The sequence below is a fragment of the Nyctereutes procyonoides genome, unplaced genomic scaffold (genome assembly GCF_905146905.1).
Source record: "Nyctereutes procyonoides isolate TBG_1078 unplaced genomic scaffold, NYPRO_anot_genome, whole genome shotgun sequence".
Taxonomy (NCBI): Eukaryota; Metazoa; Chordata; class Mammalia; order Carnivora; family Canidae; genus Nyctereutes; species Nyctereutes procyonoides.
In genome coordinates, this window is record NW_026575042.1 from 37,584,559 (window position 1) to 37,604,131 (window position 19,573).

At 44.0% G+C, this 19,573-nt stretch overlaps 1 protein-coding gene across 5 annotated transcripts in view; it reads left to right on the forward strand.

Moving 5' to 3' along the window:
* PXYLP1 (2-phosphoxylose phosphatase 1) overlaps positions 1-19,573 on the forward strand; it is a 72,106-nt gene that overhangs the window by 15,170 nt on the left and 37,363 nt on the right. For 2 of the 5 annotated variants that reach the window (XM_055321183.1, XM_055321184.1), the window contains exon 2: positions 14,451-14,546. The exons of 1 other annotated variant lie outside the window; for it this stretch is intronic. The gene's annotated coding sequence lies outside the window, so the exon portion shown is untranslated. Of the gene's footprint in view, positions 1-8,474; positions 9,186-13,847; positions 14,136-14,450; positions 14,547-19,573 lie in introns of those variants that run through there. 2 more of the 5 variants (XM_055321185.1, XM_055321186.1) reach the window with 2 other exon arrangements.

Below are 19,573 nucleotides of genomic sequence, written 5' to 3' on the forward strand. Positions count from 1 at the left end.
TGAAAGTATTTAATGGGCTAGTCCTCATAATCCCAGTGCAGCTCTTTCTGCCCATGGGTCCTGTCCCCGTGCTTTAATAAAATCACCTTTTTGCACCAAAGATGTCTCAAGAATTCTCTCTTGGCCCTTGGCTTCGAACCCTAATGGCTTTTCCTACATCATAGAGACAATGAAGACCAAATATTAAATATTAGAAGCTTCACGTATTTTGTGTGTTCCGTTATGAAAAGTGTACAGGTTTGTTTGTTGTTGTTTGGATGGAGGGATTATAACTCTCCCAGAGCTTTTCACATCAGTGAAAACATCCAGGAGGCAGTGTGGTGTGATGGACATCCTGATGAACTGGCAAGTCTGAGAGTTGGCTTCAGATTCCAGCTCTTCCCACCGACTGTGCTGTAAACCTGAAGAAGACACTCAGTTTGGTTCTCTGGGGTCTGTATGGTGAGAATGAGCAGGGTGTGAGTGGGTTTGGACAGCCTGGTAGAGGGTGGGCTAGCAGTTAGAGGCCAATTCTAGCTCTGTATTATTTTTTTTTCTTTTTTTTTTTTTCTTATTTATTTACGATAGTCATACAGAGAGAGAGAGAGAGGCAGAGACACACAGGCAGAGGGAGAAGCAGGCTCCATGCACCGGGAGCCCAACGTGGGATTCGATCCCGGGTCTCCAGGATCGCGCCCTGGGCCAAAGGCAGGCGCCAAACCGCTGCGCCACCCAGGGATCCCCTAGCTCTGTATTATTGAAACAGTAAAAACACACACTGTCTAATAACAGGATGGTATCATAAAAAAGAAATATTTGGTCTTTTTCCTCCAATTCTTGGCACACAGCTCCTAAAACCATGGCAATCTCTAGAGTGCTAAGAGTGTCTTTTATATGCTAATGACTGCTGGTCCCTGAAAGGCCAAAGCACTATTGGAGGGTTGGACTTTCAACCCTAACCTCTGACCTCCAGGGAGGGATAGGAGGCAGGAGGTTGAAATTAGTCACCAAAGGCCAATGATTTAATCAACCGTGACTTCATAAGGAAACCTCTATAAATTAAAAAAAAACAAAAAACAAAAAAAAAAAACCCTCTGAGCAGCAGGGGTTCAGAGAGCATCCAGGTTGCCAACACATCAGGGTGCTAGGAGGGCAGCATGCCTGGAGAGGGTATAGAAGCTCTGTGTCCCGGCCCCCATACCTTGCCCTACGCATTTCTTCCAGTTGGCTGTTCTTGAGTTGTATCCTTTATAATAAATCTACAGTAACAGCAATAAAGTGCTTCCCAGTTTTGTGAGCTGTTGTAGCAAATTATCAAACATGAAAGGGGTAGGGATGTAGCCAGGTCTGACAAAAGTGGGTAATTCAGGGAGGCAGTGGTCATAACTGGCTACTCAGGTGGGGGCAGTCTTTGGGATGGAGTCCTTCAACTCGTGGGGTCTGACACTAAGTTGGAGTAGTCAGTGTCAGAATTGAGTCAAATTGTAGGACACCCAGCTGTTGCCCACAGAGTTGGAAAATTGGTTCATATGGGGGGAATAAAAGCGCTACACATTTGTGTCAGAAGCTTTGTGAGTCAAAGCTGTATGTTACCACTCCCACTCTCCAGAAATGTTCTGACACATAGTCAGCCAGCTCTGTGCCAGGCTTTGTCCAGCACAGAGACACACTTGTGAGCAGACACCATTGCTGCTGTCTGGTGGCTTCTAGTCAATCACAGGAGACAGCCAGCATTTCAGTGTGGTTCTTAGATTATGTAATGATAGTTCTGAGAAATGCCATGAAGGAGAAAGACAGGGTGACTTGAGAGTGTCAGACAGGATGCTGATCCAGACAGGGGAGTTCATGCTTCCCTGAGAAAATGATCTGTGAGCTGGGATCCAAGGGCCAATCACGAGTTAGCTAGGTGGAAAAGGTAGAGGGACAGAGGAGAGACGCCAGCTTGCCGGCTCGGGGAAGGCAGAAAGAATGGATTGCTAGTGGCCATAATGAGCCTCTCCTCTGTTCATTCATTCTTTCCGTCATCCAACAAACATTGATTGATCACCTGATCTGGGCCAAGTACTGAACCTGGTACCAAGGACAGAAGAGTAGGGAGCAAGACTGACAAAGTCTCTAGCCTCATCACTACTGCTGTGTAACAAATTATCCCCAAACTTGGTGACTTCAAACAGCCGTCATTTTACTGTTATCCTCATGGTCTGGAGGTGGACTGGGCCAGCTCGTGTTTATCACTCAAGTCTCTCACAATTATTCAGGCACTGGCTATTCTGGAATCACCCAAATGTTCCCTCACTCACATGTCTGAAGCCTGGGCTGGGAAGCCTCAAACAGTTGGGGCTGCTTGGGCATCCTTGTCTCTGGATGGCCTCTCATATGGTATCTCTAGTATGATAGCTTCAGGGTTCCTGAAGCAGGTGACCCAAAAGAGACCAAGCCAGGTGGAATCTCATGGACTTTTCCAGCCTGGTCTCAGAGCATTCCTGCCCCATTGTTTTAAGGTAGCTCTGAGGCCTGCTCAGGGGACCTAGAACCCCCTCCTGATGGGAGATGTGACGAAAAACTTGTAGATGTGCTCTAGAACCACTACACTCTGATGCTCTGCTCTCTCTAGCTTCTCACCCTTGACTTTTTTTAAAAGAAAAGATTTATTTATTTATTTATTTATTTATTTATTTATTTATTTGAGAGAAAGAAAGTACACACATGAATGGGGGGAAGGTAGAGGGAGAGAATTTGCAAGCAGACTCTACGCTGAGTGGGGAGCCTAACATAGGGCTCAGTCTCAAGACTCTGAGATCATGACCTGAGCTGAGAGCAAGAGTTTGATGCTTAGTTAGGTGCTTAGGGGCACCTGGGTGGCTCAGTTGGTTAAGCATATGCCTTCAGCTCAGGTTGTGATCCCAGGATCCTGAGATGGAGCCCCACATCCGGGTTTGTGCTTCCTCTGCCTGCCACTCTCCCTGCTTATACTCTGTCAAATAAATTAATAAAATCTTTAAAAAGAAAAGGAAGAAAGTTAGACACTTAACTGACTGAGCCACCCCGACACTCCTCATCCTTGGCTTTAAACCTACCTGCCTGCTTTAGCTTACCAGAGTCTTCCAGAGGAGACAATTTTATGGCCTGCGTCCTGACTCCAGCATGCCCCTTGGGAGTCCCACCTTCCTCTGCCCCAAATAGCTTCAGAAAGGCATAGTTTTCTTGACCTCTGGCTCTTTCTTGTGGGGGCAAGGGGGCTTGGTGCCCCTTGAGGAGTGGTACTGCAGGAATCTTCCCAGCTGACCTACCTCCTATTTGGGTCATCAGAGGACATACATGGAAACAGGTGCTAAGTCCCCAAACAACAAGACTCTTGTGGGGCTAAGAGATGCTAGGATGACTGGAGGGCTATAGTGTGGGGCTGAGGTGAGCCTGAGGCCTTGTAGGCCATGGGCACTGTTTGATTAGCACCTTAAGAGCATTATAGGAAACTGCTAAAGGCCCAAAGTTTTGATGACCATCTGCCAGGGAGATTATAGAATACAGTCCTATGATCTTACCTATATGTGAAATCTTAAAAAAAAAAAAAAAAAAAAAAAAACAACAAAAACCTGAGGTCATAGATACAGAAAACAGATTAATGGTTGCCAAGTGGGGATGGGCAAAATGGGTGAAGAGGGTCAGAAGGTACAAACTTGGGGTTATAAAAAAATTAAGATATAGAGATGTGATGCAGCATGGTGACTATAGTTAGTAATACTGTATTGAATATTTGAAAGTTCCTAAGAGTGGATCTTAAAAGTTCTTATATAAGAAAAAGATTATAACTGTGTGGTGATGAATGTTAACTGTGGTGAGGATGTTAACTAGACATATTGTGATGATCATTTTACAATACATACAAATATCGAATCATGATTTGTGCATCTAAAACTAATATAATATAATAGGGACACCTGGGTGGCTCAGTGGTTGGGCAGACGCCTTTGGCTCAGGGTGAAATCCTGGGGCCCAGGATCAAGTCCCACATTGGGCTCCCTGCATGGAGCCTGCTTTTCCCTCTGTCTGTATCTCTGCCTCTCTCTCTCTCTCTCTCTTTCTCTCTGTCTCTCATGAATGGGTAAATAACATCTTAAATAAATAAATTAATTAATTAACATAATATTAAATGTAAGTTATACCTCAGTGAAAAGAAGACGACAGACCTCTGGGAAGAACAGGGTTTTGCATCATGCTTTTAAATTAATCTGTTAGAATGATTTTTTTCTTACAAAAGAAGATTTTCAAGTGTGTTCCTAATTTCAGAAGAGGAAGCATAGATCTCCATCCTGATTAATCATGTTATAATAATATCAGTGATTTGGCAGTCTGTGGTTAGTTATCACAGGTTGGTGGGCAGAGCCAGTCTTCCATAGCCAACAGAGTTCACAACACTGTTAGCTGAACATAGTCTACAACAAACATTCCTACCATCATGATGTCCTATAACACCCAAATAATAGTGCAACAGTTAACAATGAGTGGTGCCCAATTAATAACACAGTAAACCTTGGAAGATGACTATTAAAAAAATACAAATATTATAGGATAGCGCTTTGCTGTTTAGTAGACATACTCAGAAACTCAATTTAGAAACCCAATTTCATGATGATAGTACAGAATTCATTTAGCTTAAGTTTGTGGAAACTGATGTGTAAACAAAGATCAAGGCCATCCTCATGCTTTGCATCCTCAAAAGCACTTGTATGAACAGCTTCTTCCCCCACATTTCTCATTAAGTACCATTGACTTATTATTATTTTTTTAGAACCCCTAGTGATTTACAGGTAAGCATGGCCTCTCTGGAAAACTTGAAAGGGCCTAACATCTACCAAGTGACATCTTTGTTTCAAATCCTCTACCTCTCTCAGCTTCAAATTAGGTTTCAAGGTAAGTACCATATTCCAGATGACAGAGTGATTTAAGATGTCAATGACCAGAACTTTCCTGAAAATGTTGCTTGATAATCTTTGGGGTTAGTCCCAATCTGTGCATTTAAATATTCCTAGAAAACTCTTGCTCCAAAGCAAAAAATGGATTTTATTTGTGTATTTTCAGATGGTAGCAGACAAAAAATGGAAAGGTATTAACCATTATTGAACTGTTATGACTCAGGTGTTTTTATATATATTATTTTGTTTAATCTTTATCCATAGCCTATATACACAGACAAGTATTAGAATTAGTGTCAAGCTACTGTAACAAATTCATAAAGTTCAGTGGCTTAACACAATACATTATTTCTCCTTTATAAAAACAGTCCAGGGATCCCTGGGTGATGCAGTGGTTTAGCGCCTGCCTTTGGCCCAGGGCGCGATCCTGGAGACCCGGGATCGAGTCCCACGTCGGGCTCTCGGTGCATGGAGCCTGCTTCTCCCTCTGCCTATGTCTCTGCCTTTCTCTCTCACTGTGTTCCTATCATAAATAAATAAAATAAAAAAAAAAAAACAGTCCAGTTTGGGCCCAAGACAGTGGTATCAAGGATAGGGTTTCATGAAAGAGGTGGGACCTCTGCTCCACCCAGAGATTTGGGGACCCAGGCTGGTAGAAGCTCCCTTCTATAATCTGTGCTTTTTTCTTTTATTTTTTGTATTATTTTATTAACACTGTGCATTTCTATTTACTCAACATCAAGTTATATCCAATCTTCTTTCCTTTACAGTTTTGTTGAGATATAATTGACATATAACACTGTATTAAGATGTAGAATATAATGATTTGATGTATGTATATATTGTGAAATGATCACCACAAGTTTGGCTAACATCCATCTCACACACTTACAATTTTTTCCTTGTGATGAAGACTTTCAAGATTTACTCTTTATTCTTTTTAAGATTTTAATTCTTTGGGGCACCTGGGTGGCTCAGTGGTTGAGCATCTGCCTTTGGCTCAGGTCATGATCTCTGGGTCCTGGGATGGAGTCCTGCATCAGGCTCCCTGCGGGGAGCCTGCTTTTCCTTCTGCCGGTGTCTCTGCCTCTCTGTGTCTCTCATGAATAAATAAATTTTTAAAATCTTAAAAAAAAAATTATTTCTTTGACACAGAGAGCGAGAGGGAGAGCGAGCATGAGCAGCGGGAGGAACAGAGGGAGAAGCAGACTCCCCACAGAGCAGGAAGCCCCATGCGGGGCTCCATCCCAGGACCCCAGGATCATGACCTGAGCTGAAGGCAGATGTTTAACTCCTGATCTACCCACACTATCCTCAAGATTCACTCTTTCAGCAATTTTCAAATATGCAATAGAATATTGTTAACCATAGTCACATGCTTATCCATTACATCCTCAGGACTTATTTATCTTGTAACCAGAAGTTCATACCTTTTGACCACCTTCACCCTTTTCTCCTAACCCCCACCACTGCCTCTGACAGCCACCAATATTTTCTGTGAGATGGGTTTTCTTAGATTCCACATATAAGTGAGTTCATACATTATTTGTGTTTCCCTGTCTGACTTGTTTCATTTAGTATCATGCCTTCAAGTTCCATCCATGTTGTTGCAAATGATAGGATTTCCTCCTTTTTTTAATGACTGAATAATATGCCGTTATATATATGTGTGTGTGTGTGTGCCATTATATATATGTGTGTGTATATATATATATATTCCACATTTTTTTATCCATTTATGTCAGTGGACACTTAAATTGTTTCCACGTTTTCTTTTTCTTTTTTTTTTTAATTTTTATTTATTTATGATAGTCACACAGAGAGAGGGGGGGGGCAGAGACATAGGCAGAGGGAGAAGCAGGCTCCATGCACCGGGAGCCCGACGTGGGATTCGATCCCGGGTCTCCAGGATCACGCCCTGGGCCAAAGGCAGGCGCTAAACCGCTGCGCCACCCAGGGATCCCTCCACGTTTTCTTACCTATTGAAAGTAATGCTGCCATGAACGTAGGGCACAGACATTGCTTCAAGATACTGACTTTCCCTCATGTGTATACCCACAAGTGGGATTGCTGGATCATATGGTAGTTCTCTTTTTAATTTTTTGAGGGACTTCTCTAGAGTTTTCCACAGTGGTTGCACCAGTTAGCCTTCCCACCAACAGTGCACGAGGGTTCCCTTTTCTCCAGGTTCTCACTAACACTATCTCTTGTAAAATAACATTGTTATCGATAACAGCCTTTCTAATAGATGTGAAGTGATATCTCATTGTGGTTTTGAATTGTATTTCTCCGTAGATCAGTAATGTTGAGCATCTCTTTATGTACCTGTTGGCCGTTTGTATATCTTTGGGAAAATGTTTATGCAGTTCCTCTGCACATTTTTTAAATCAAAATAGTTTTTCTGTAGTTGAGTCGTGAGTTCTTTATCTATTTTGGATATTTACTCCTTATCTGATAGGTGATTTACTGATATTTTCTCCCATTCTATAGATTGCCTTTTCATTTTGTTGATTATTTCTTTTGCTGTGCAGAAGCCTTTTAGTTTGATGTAGTCCCATTTGTTTACTTTTGCTTTTGTTGCCTTTGGTTTTGGTGTCAAATCCAAAAAGTCATTGACAAGAATGATGTCAAGGAGCTGAGCCCCTATCTTTCCTTCTAGGAGTTTTATGGTTTTAGGTTTTACATTTAAGTCTTTCATTCATTTTGGCTTAATTTTTGTGGATGGTATAAGGTAGGGGTTCAGTTTTATTCTTTTCAGGTGCCTGTCCAGTTTTTCCGATACCATATATTGAAGAGACTATCTTTTCCCCATTGTATGTTCTTGACTCCTTTGTCATAAATTAATTGCCCATGTATGCATATGCTTATTTCTGGGATCTCTATTCTGTTCCATTGATCCATGTTTTTATGCCAATACCCTACTGTTTTGATTACTATCGCTTTATGATATAGTTTGAAGTCAGGAAGTATGATGCTTCCAGCTTTGTTCTTTTTCAAGATTGCTTTATCTGTTTGGGTTTTTTTTTTTGTGGTTAAATACTAATTTTAGGATTTTTTTTCTATTTTTGTGAAAAATGCTATTGGAACTTTGACTCTGGAGATTGCTTTGAATAGTATGAATATTTTAGCAATATTAATTCACTTACACCACGAACACAGAACATCTTTCCATTTATTTGCGTCTTCTTTAGTTTTCTTTTTTTCTATCAATGTCATAGTTTTCAGTGTAGAGTTCTTTCACCTCGTTGGTTAAGTTTATTCCTAGATATCTTATTCTTTCTGATGCAACTGTAGATGGGATTGTTTCCTAAAGCTCTCTTTCTGAGATTTTGTTGTTAGTGTATAGAAATGCAAATGATTCTCCTACCTTGATTTTGTATCCTGCAACTTCACCAAATTCATTTATTAGCTCTGACAGTTTTTTGGTGGAGTCATTAGGTTGTTTCATATCTATATACATACATATATAAACTTGCAGGGATATATATAGATATAATCTATATATCTATATATCTGTATCTATATCTCTATATATCTACAAATAGAGACAGTGCTATTTTTTACATTCTGATTTGGATGTCTTTTATTTCATTATCTTATCTAATTGCTCTGGGTAGTTTCTAGTACTACAGTGAATAGAAGTAGGAGTGGCCACCCTTGTCTTTTCCTGATCTTAGATAAAAAGCTCTCAGCTTTCCACTATTGTGTATGATGAGTACCATTGACTTTGAGGCTTATGTTTAATTACAGCTTTAACCTAAGCTGAATCAAAGTTTTGGAGTTTATAACAGTGTTAGTCCATACTTTACCGGAAGGGAGTTTGGACCAGATAGCAATTCACATTCCTTCCCAAGCTAAATGTCTGTGATTCTGTGTGACAGTACTCTTAGTTCTGTTTTTATAGAGTTTGTAACTGCAAAGGAGCCTCCCCGGCAACAGAAGTTTTGAGAGCTTATTTTGGGATCTGAACCAGACAATCCTTGGATCTCAAGTACATGGAGGGCTCCTAGAGGTCACCTGTGTCAGCCCCCTCACAGCATCACCAGCAAGTGACTACTTACACTTGACTACCTCCTTGGGCAGGAGGGCTCATTTTGTACTGACACTGATGCTGCCAACCTCTCACTGAACCATCCAGAAGTTTTCTAAAAAAACATTTTAAGGACATGGAGTTCCTGCCGTGGATACTGGCAGTGGTTATATATAGGGGACCTGATACTCCACGCCTCATCATGATCAAGTCATGGACTGAACTGCCACTGAGCACGGGGTTTAGTCAAAGCTCTGTAGTAGGTAAGGGTGCTTCTAGCCTGAAAAAGGCCTCATTGGGCATGCATCAGTGCTCCCATCTATGTGTTTGCCCAGAACAAAATCTTGCTTCTGTGTAGTATTGCTAACATAGGAAACATGGCTTTCAGAAAGCGAAAATGGCCACAGAAAGCGGCACTTCAGGTGGGCCTGATTCACAATGCACAGCTGTGATTCACGGGCCTTCCTGAGCTCTTTTTATTTTTTTACCTGTAAAATTTGGCTTTTGCCATGCAACCTTTCATTGTCTATTTGTATTTCTAGCTTTACAGCCCTGCCTATTTAATGTTTCCGGCTTCCCTTGACATTGTAACAAACTTTTAACTGACACAGCTTGCTTACAAAAATAAAAAAGAATCAGCTATATTTTTTAAGTAGCTATGTGATGAGTAAATCATGCCAACTGCACAGTCTCCGGTCTCCTGTTTTTTTGTTGATGTACTTAGAGTTGCTCTTGACATTCTGAAGTCAGAATATGCTGATTTCAGACTGGCACATTTCGCTACTTCTCCAACTTTCAGAAAGCAGAGAAGTGAAGTTGGATGGAACACAGGCCTCTCCCAGAATGTCAGAAAGAGATCACTGAGGAGTATGTAAGGTCGAAAATCCTGGCTTGATGAATTAATTATTTCAATCTGTTCTGGTCCTGAGAAATGATCAGACACCTTGACAAGTTTATCCTTTGTAGAGCTAGGGAAGAAAAAAAACCTCAGAAGAGAGAGTGGCAGGAATGTATAGTTCATAAATGGGGAAAAAGAAAACTAAAAACCTTTACTATTTCAGGGATTAAAAATACTAAATCCATAGATTATCTGCCTCAAATCCTTTTTGGAAAGCAGTGGTAGGTAAATAATTCATGTTGTATATTTAAACACATGTAAAATAGAGAATAAAAGGTCTTGTTGGTAGAACATGGGCTGTAGTCAGTGCTGAGGGTTAGTTACTATGCTGCCATTTATCACTGCTGAATCATACCTGAGCAAACCAGCACTGATGTTTCTTAAACATATAATTATGACTGTATGTGCTTTGATTGCTAGGTTTGAAAAGTACTGGTACTGTCATTATTTTTTAGAATAATTGTGTGTGTTGTCAAATCTTTTGCAATTGTGGGTTATTGCAGGCATCCCCTTGCTCCCTTGTTCCTAACAGAACTCAATTCTGTGTGGGCCTCCGCTCCCTCCCTTCCTCCATGGGCCTCTTTCAAGAGGTGAATCCTTTCACTCAGTCCTTGTGGTCCATTCCTGGTGTCAGTGATGAGTTGGGGCATGGGCTCGTGACGCTGTTCTGGCAGTTAGACGTTAGGGGAAGTCCGCTGGAGGGTTTCAGGGAAAGCCTTCCTTGCTTCCAGTATGAATGTACAGGATTGTCCCTTCTCCCTCTGCAGATTGGCCAGTGTGACAGTGATACTTGCGAGTGTGGCCACCATCTTAAAACCCTTGAGGGACAGTCATCCTAGGAACAGAACAAAGACAGGATGGCAGAGAGTCCAGAGATGGAAAGAGCCTGGCTTCCTGATGATGCTTTTGGGCTGCTGAATTACCTCACGTGGAGCCACTGTTCCTCACACTATGACTCATTATGTGAGAATAGGGTTGAGAGCCTTTGCATTAAGCGAGGGTTTTCTGTTACCTGCAGCCAAGCCATCTTCATAGATGCATAAATAATTCAAGGTAAAAGAAAAGATAAAACTCAAAAAGAACAAAAGTTATCACAACCGTGACTCATTTATATCCTACCTAAGAGTGGCATTTTAAAATGTGTGAGATTTTTCTGCCTAATACCATTTGTCATGAATGTGTATGTTTTTATTCATTGCTGCCTACAGAGGGAGCCCCCATGAAGAGGACCAGTGGCAGGTTCTAGTTAGGTTATTGGTTTGACTGCTTTAACAGAAGTGAAATAACACTGATTTTAAAAGGTTGTGAGATTATTTATTGTCTCCCAAAACAGCTTGGGTGGGTGATAGTCAAGGAAATGGGTAGTCTGCCCCCTGTGGTCATCCAGGGCTCTTCTCTCTTATCCACTAGGATATTGTCTCCATGGACATCAAGAATGCTGGCTTACCCCCCATGCCAGTGATTCAGAGCATGGGAAATGGTGAAGAAGGAAGGTCAGAATGAGGTAGTCCTTTTGACTCAGAACTGCACATAAGGCTTCCAGTCATAACTCATTGGCCCAAACTTGATCATATGACAACAACTAGTTGCAAGGGATTCTGGAAAATATCATCTCTAGCTAGGTGACCATGTATCCAGCTAAAACCTAGAGGGTTCCCTTAGGAAGAAAAAAAGAGCAAATAGATACCAGGAGACAGAAGTATCTGCCACACAGTATGTCCTCTATAGTGGAGAGGAAGCTTGTAACAAGGAGAGAGTGCTGGGTGCCACTCTGATTGTGAAGCAAGGATTTGAGTCATAAGAGCCAGTCTCCCCGAGTAGCCTGGAGCCTTATGCCAGTTCTGACCTGTCCTGACCTCTCTTCTGGTTAACCAAAGGACTTGAATCAGGTGATCTTTAAAACCTCTTTAAGCTCTGACCTTCTCTGGTATGGTCCCACAGGCATTCTATTTCTAGAATGGGGGAAGAGATGAAGGGGAAGCAGGGTGAGTACCTCATACATGGGTAGTTGGTATTAAAACCATAAGAGAGAGGCACCTGGGTGGCTCAGTGGTTGAGCATCTGCCTTTGGCTCAGGTTGTGATCTTGGGGTCCTGGGATCAAGTCCCACATCAGGCTCCCCACAGGGAGCCTGCTTCTCCCTCTGCCTATGTCTCTGCCTCTCTCTGTGTGTCTCTCATGAATAAATAAATAAAATCTTTTTTAAAAAAAAAAGCCATAAGAGAAGTCACTGCTAGCTCACTTGGCACTTATTAGGAGCCAGGTACTATTCTGGGTCTCTTACACCTGTTAACCTCACTATCCCTACATAACGTTTGAGGTGGAGACTCTGGTTTTTCCCTTTTCATAGATGGGGAAACTGTGGTTCAGTAAGGGTTTAAGAAGGGCTTTAGACCTAGCCAACTGATCACTGAGCCCACACTTAACTATGTGTTGTGAGAAGGACTGGGGCCTGAGGTGGGATTGGTGAGGTGTGGCCAGATCATAGCGAACTCTGCAAGTAGGGCTAAAGAGCCTTGGGCCTGCTGCTACCCTTTACCCAGGGCCAGTTTGGAGATCCATCTGCTGTGTTGATTGCCTCCCTCAACCCCTCATTATTACCCCAGAGCCAGGAAATGGCTGTTGCCACTCCTGTCACATCGGGGCATGATGTTGTCATGGGTTACATCACCTTTCACTATCCCGGGGTAGAAGACAGGCTGTTCTTTAGGAGGAGAGGACCCTGGTGAGAGAGGAGCCCTTGGGGGGAGAGGGGTTAGCCATGGGGCAAAGTGCAGGATATTCAAGGAGAACCACACCATGTACCTAATAGGCGTCCTTCAAGGTGTTGTCCCCATGAGAGGAGCACGGAGGCTTCTGGCCTTGCTCCTGTCCTGTATTCCCAAAGAAGCCTGGGGCTGGGAAGACCTTGGCCCCAGAAAATGAAGGTCCATCCAGGAAGTTGCACTGTCCCTTAGGCTAGCCTGGCACTGATTGATGGCATGGATCCTGGGATCACACTCCTTTTGCTCCGACCTGGAAGTTAGTGACTTTGGGCCCAGAGGGGGCTCCAGGGAGGGAGTGGCCATCAGTGCATATATTATCTGGTGCCCTTGGTGATGGGACTCCTTGCGATCATCAGGTAGGCTGGCCTAGATAGGAGGAGTGTGGCCCTTGCAGCTCACCTGCCTCTGGGTGCCAGGCCACGGGCACACTCTCCCCAGGGAGGAGCAGACCCAGACAAAGTGAGGCCTCCCTGGCCAAGCCCATGTGGGGCCTCTGGGTAGCCAGCTTTCCCCAGGCACAGCGCTTCACTGCATGTGCAGCTGTTGCATGGTGCTGGACTAACCCACTCCCATGAGTGGCTCCTGATGCTTATGAACAGTAGGATGGCCCCCTCCCTCTTGCCCCCCAACAGTCAGTACAGTCTTATTTGGTCCTATCTTTGGTTCATTCTGTTTTCCTAAAAATGCAATAATTAATGCACCAGTTTCAATCTACTCAAGATTGAGCTCCACTGAGTGTCTCCCAGGAAAGCTGTGCTCCCTCTCTGGGCCTAAGTGGGTCTCCTCTTCTCCCCATTCTTCTGCCTGATGGCACTGGTTTCATAGGATATAATGGCCATTTTACTCATTGTTCCACTGACCAGACGTGAGCTTTCTTCCTTTTTTTTTTTTTTTTCCAGATTTTATTTATTTATTTATGAGAGACACACAGAGGGAGGCAGAGACACAGGCAGAGGGAGAAGCAGGCTCCACTCAGGGAGCCCAGTGCAGGACACAATCCTGGATCCCAGGATCACACCCTAAGCTAAAGGCAGATGCTCAACTGCTGAGCCACCAAGGCATCCCTTTTTAAAAAAAAAAAAAAAACTATTAATTTCTAACATACTCAAAGGCAAAAAGGATCATATGATACATCCTCAAGAATCCATTAACCGACTTCAGCACTCAGCAGTTTGCTGATCTTGATTTATTAATTCTTCCTCAACCTACGCCCCCCCCCCCGAATATTTAAAGCAATTCCTAGATCTTGAATCATCCTCCTATAGATATTTTTATACATTTTAGCTGTGAGCTTCAAGATGACAGAACTGCATCGTGTTTTGGGTCACAGCACTTTTTGATGCCCAACACATATTGGCTCTGGAGAAATGTTGTTTTGAATGGACTGATTGACTGGATGAATGAATTGGTTTCACCCTTTAGAACTGAGTATGCAAACTAGCTGGAATGTGAATAACTGCTAGGAGCCCACAGCCTCCTTGGGGCCTGTCCTGATGCCTGGGGATTCCTTGGAGGTTCTGAAATCTGTCCATCATTCCTCAGACTTTAAGGTTGGTTTATTTTTAGCCAAGCGTCTTTGATTTTGCAATTAAACTCTACATTGAGGTGACATTGGATACAGAGGGCTATTAAGATATAGCTTTTACCTTTGCGTGGTTCATATTTAGTCACAATTATAGCCTTGGGGTTGTTTTTTTTTTTTTTAATTATAATACAGTATTTACTTAGGCTAAAGTGATTAAGACCCAAAAAAATCAAAGTATAGAATACATCTAAAGCATTTTCTTTAATAACATCTTTCTATTCCTGGTAATGGTATTTTAACTACACAAATGAGAGATAATTAAATACACTTTTTTTTTCAGGCCGTTGTGGTCATGCTTAAAACCCTAAATTCTGTACACTTTGAAGGGGACCCTGAGACCAGAGTCACCAGACGTGGCGTTTCCCACTCTTACAAGGTAAAAATCAGACCAAGGCTTGGACTTTTAGAAATCTCTGGTGGTAGAATGGTAGTTTATAAAAATGCCTTTGACATGTTCCTTTTTCCTCTTAATTCAGAAGTGGTACTTACCATAATGGGAAGTACCTATCAGCTAGTCCTTTTTTCAAAATCATATTCTAAAATATTTTCTTTGACCATTCAGATCTGCTATGAAGTTAAAGTTGGCTGCGTTTTTCTGTGTGTTTTCTTTTTTGCTGTTTCATCAGGAATTCAGAGTAATAATTTTATTTCTGGATTTAAGATATTTTTACTGTGTGGGTTTAGCACAGGGACTAAGACTGTGCCCAGTAGACATCTGATGACTACTAGCCACTGTTACATTTCAGCCTGGAACATAAAACTGTTGTTTCTACAGAAATATTTATAGGAGTCAGATTGGGTCATGATGCCATATTGAGTCTAGAGCGTCTTTTCCTTGGAAGGTGATGGGCTTGAGAGATGTCAGAGGACAAGGAGATGTGAGTCCTTTGCTGAAGGTGGTCATAATCCCAGCATCTCACCCTGGTGCTGTAGCAATGACTCTTCGCATGCACTTATTTTCTGGGCTGAGAGTGAGCAGGCTCTGGGGTTTCCCACTGTGGATCCAGAGACCTGGCTATCACTTGGCATGACTTGGACAAGTGTGATGGGAGTGTCTGGTGGAGCCAGAGCAGACCCCAGGAATGTGCACATAGAGCCCCTGTGGAAGGAATATGCAGCAAGATGACTGGAGGGAACCCACGGATTGCGTGACTTCTTGAGTGGCTGCACGAGCCTCCTCCCTATGGATGGAAAAGAGAATGGACTCTCTGGAGAATGGGCCAGAGCTCAGGCCACAGAGACAGAGCCCATTGGCTGGTAATCCTCGTCTTCTTAGGATGGGGCCCAGCAGAAGCTGACACAGATGTTCCAGGCTGGAAAACCTGTGGTGTGTGTAGGGAGGGTTGGGGGAACACCACAGATGAGTCAGCCAAGGGGAAGACTCGTCGTGGTGAAGGAGTCGGGAATGGGGCTGCAAACGTGGCTGACTGCCCTGACGGCTGGGGCTGGGGCTGGTGAGTAGAAAAGTGGCCAGTGGTCAGGATTCGGAAGAGGAGCCACAGTATGGGGAAGAAGCAGTAGCTCAGGGGAAAGGACAAGTCTTTTTGTTCAGGTGATGATGCAGAGATCTGTAGGATTCCTCTGGAGCTGGGCAAACATGGCATATGACCACTGCCACTGCTGTGCACCTCACTGCCTTCCTGCTCTCTCATACTCTTATTCACACTCTCACTGAAGGATCGAGATCCTGGACTCAGAGAAATGAAGTTAATTAGTTGTCAGAGGGGCATACAGAAACTAAGTGACAGAGCAGGGAATTGGCCCAGATTGGCCGGTCCCTGGAGCCTTGTCCTTGCCTTTACGTCAGGGCTCCTCTCTGTCTCTCACACTGAGGAAGGGTCTCTGCCAAAGGCATCTTTTCTCTGACCCATGCACCCTAGGTCCTACAATGGGATCTGCGCTTGGCTGTGCACACACATACACATTGGGGTTCTAGCTCCAGCTGCAAACACAAATTCTTCAAATCCATGTGAATTTTAGATACTATGTTTATTTAGCCATTAAAAAAATTAAGAACAAAGCATGACTTTCCAAGTTTTCTAGGAAAATAGGCTCCAGAAGAAGGCGTGTATTTTTCCTGGGCCTTGATGTCACCACCCCCATCAGGCTGTGTGCGCACCCCCCACAGCCATGATCACCCCAGGCCGGTTCCTAGCACAAGTGGAAATAATGAGACTATGACCACATCCCTGGCTTTTGGTGTTTGATGGTTCAAAAACCGAGTCTGAAGGGGGAGTGCAGAAATCCTGAGAGTATGAAGGGGAAAAGGGTGAGTGTTCCCAGATTAAGGCCTGTGTCAAATGAAAAGCTACAGACGTATAGAGATGTCAGTAGCCTAAAAACTAGAAGCAGTGAGGCAGGCACACAGTCCCTGCCATCTGGTTAGCCCAGCACATCCCCAGTATTTTAAATCTGGAACTAAATATAGCCCCTGTCCCAAAAGCACTAAGCTTATTGAGGGATGTAGACAAGTGGAGCTTTGCATGCTTTGTGCAGACCATGGTAGGGAGCTCTAGGCCCTGGCTTAGAAATCCCTAGTGAAGATACAGGCTGTTTCCTCTTTGTTGTATCAGTTAGCTTTTGTTTTGTATGAAGCTCTCAAAACTTAGTGGCTTAAAAGAGCAACCATTATACTTGCTTGTGATCTGTGGGTTGGCCACGCAGTTCTTTTAGTCTGGGCTGACTTTCCTGGTTGTGTGGCCGAGCTGGAAGAGTGTGGGATGGCCTTGCCCACATATGTGGTGATGGGCAGGCTGGTTATTTGAAGAGAGCCTCGGCAGGGGCTGCTTGTTTGGGCTCCATGTAGTTGTGCATCCTCCACCAGCTAGCCTGGGTGTCTTCCCATGGTGGTCTCAGTGTTCCAGAAGCTGCAAAGGAGGACAGGCCCCAATGCCTAAGTACTTTCCAAGCCTCTGCTTACAGCTCAGTTTCTGTTGTTCCCATTGGCGAAAGTAAATATACCTTGTCCAAGCTTAGAGTCCATGTAGGAGGAAACTACACCTGCCATGGAAACAGAAAGGCATGAACAGATTGGGGACTGTCACTGCTACAAATCCACCATGCTATAACCCTGTGGTCTAACTCAGTAAGTAGCGGTTGTTTCCACCTACTGCCCACCAGAAGACAACTCTGGACAGTTTTGTGGTTCATCCTCGTGTGAAAAGGCAGTGTCACGTAAAACCATAGGCAGACTACTTAGTCATAGTTCTGGTGGCCTCACCTGCCAGTGAGTGTGGTGGAAAATCCCCTAAGAGGCTGGAGGCAGGAAGTAGTTGAAGGACCAGGTCTGGCCCCAGTACAGGGTAAAAAGACCCTCACCTTCTACACCCAAATGCAGAGCAACCAAGGTGGCAGGTCTTGTCTCTGCGGACTGAAGCAAAAGACACCACCGGGCTTAGAAGTCAGAGGTGGGTGATTTCCCAGGGCCAGCAAGATTGTTTCCCAGGCCCAGAGTGAGAAAGAGGCTGAAGACAGCATTTCCACGGAGCTACAGAGGGAGAGGTGGACAATAATGTGTCAACCTTCAGTTCTCACGTACCTGGAGGAACCAACAAAGAGGTGAAGAAACTCTTCCTGTTGGGACACCTGAGTGTTTTCCAGGAGGAGGGAAGAAGTGGCCGAGTGAGCTGAGAGAAGATGAGGCAGTAGTAATGCCAGCAACAACCATTGTCCTTTGAAAGTCTGTTGTATGCTGCGGATTGTACGTAGACTTTTAATTTAGTCCTCACAACATCCTGAGGTAATTAGCCCTTATTAAAAAAAAAAAAATTAGCCCTTATTCACAGATGAGGAAACTGAGTCTCAGAGAGGTTAAGGAACTTGGCCTATGTCGCTGAGCTCAGCATTCTGGCCAGGTCTGTCTGGCTCTGGAGGGCTGCTACTGTCTTCTGCACCACGCTGCTGATGTGACCCACAAGAAAGAGCATTTTCAGGCAGCCAGGACTGCAGAGCCCTCCAAACCGGCGAGCTCTGAAAGACCCCAAAGGCCATCTCCCAGGCTGGAACATGGGAAGATGTGCATGTAAAGGAAAACATGGTGGACTCAAAAGAAGGTGCCATGATGACAGAGGGGAGGAAGGCATAAAGAAAAGCCCCAGCATATTTATTGTCAGGAGTATAGAGATACCCCAAAGGAGACCGATCCTCTGAACCTGCTCCCCATTCTGTGATCCAGTCTCCACCCACACACCCCACTCTCCCTCCGCAAATTAAAAGGATCTCCTTAGGCCACCTGGGTGGCTCAGTGATTAAGCATCTGCCTTTGACTCAGTGTGTGATCCTGGGATCCTGGGGTCGAGTCCCACATTGGGCTCCCTGCAGGAAGGCCTCTTCTCCCTCTGTCTATGTCTCTGCTTCTCTCTCTGTGTGTCTCATGAATAAATAAATAAAATATTAAAAAAATAAAAAAGAATAATTTTATAAGAAAGTCATTAATGAAATAGAATAAATTCAATCAGGAATAACTGAGATAACAAGAGGGTGCTGAAACCCACAGGCAGAGGTGCGGGCAAGATGGCGGAAGAGTAGGGTCCCCAAGTCACCTGTCCCCACCAACTTGCCCAGATAATTTTCAAATCATCCTGAAAACCTACAAATTCGGCCTGAGATTTAAAGAGAGAACAGCTGGAATGCTACAGAGAGAAGAGTTCGCACTTCCATCAAGGTAGAAAGATGAAACCCACAGGCAATTTAGTGAGGAGTTGCCAGCCGTCTTCAAGGACCTAAGAAGCTGGCACAGGCCAAGAGCTCACTTGTTCTGCGTTGATCCACAGCTTGCAGCTAGAATTCAGTTGAGCAGACCTATTGGGAAGACATGACAACACATAAAAACGAACTGTAAAGGCACAGAGATCTTGTTTTACATCTTGTCAGTGCGACTTAATAACCTGTGCTCTTGAGTTTTGGTTTTCTGCCTGCATATTAGAAACGCACATGTCTGCCCTGGAGAGAATAAAAGAGGTTGTGTCAAGGGCCCCACATGGTGGCTGGTTCACACTGTGCTCTTTGAATGGAAACCCAGGGAACAATGGTTTCTCGCAGTTAGAAGCTCCTGGGTCCTGGAGAAGCAGAGCAGAGGTAGAAAGCTGCTGAGGGGCTCCCACCCTGGGTGCGAGGGTAGCTGATTGTTATTCTGTCCAAGTGGGGTATGTCTTGAAAACACTGTGGCGGGTGTTTGCAGGTGAATGTTGTCTCTTTCCGTGCTCATCCTCTGGGAAGCTGGGCCCAGCAGTAGAGGCTGTCTAGGGGGTGGAGGACAAAAACTGTGACTTGGATTTTACTGAGGTTGTTTTCCTTTGGCGAGGTTTACTATTGAGCCACCAGACAAGCAATAGCAAGGGTACCTCCAAGGTCACCTCCAGAGCCACCCAGGCTTAACACTCTGTATCTGGGATTGGATTTGTC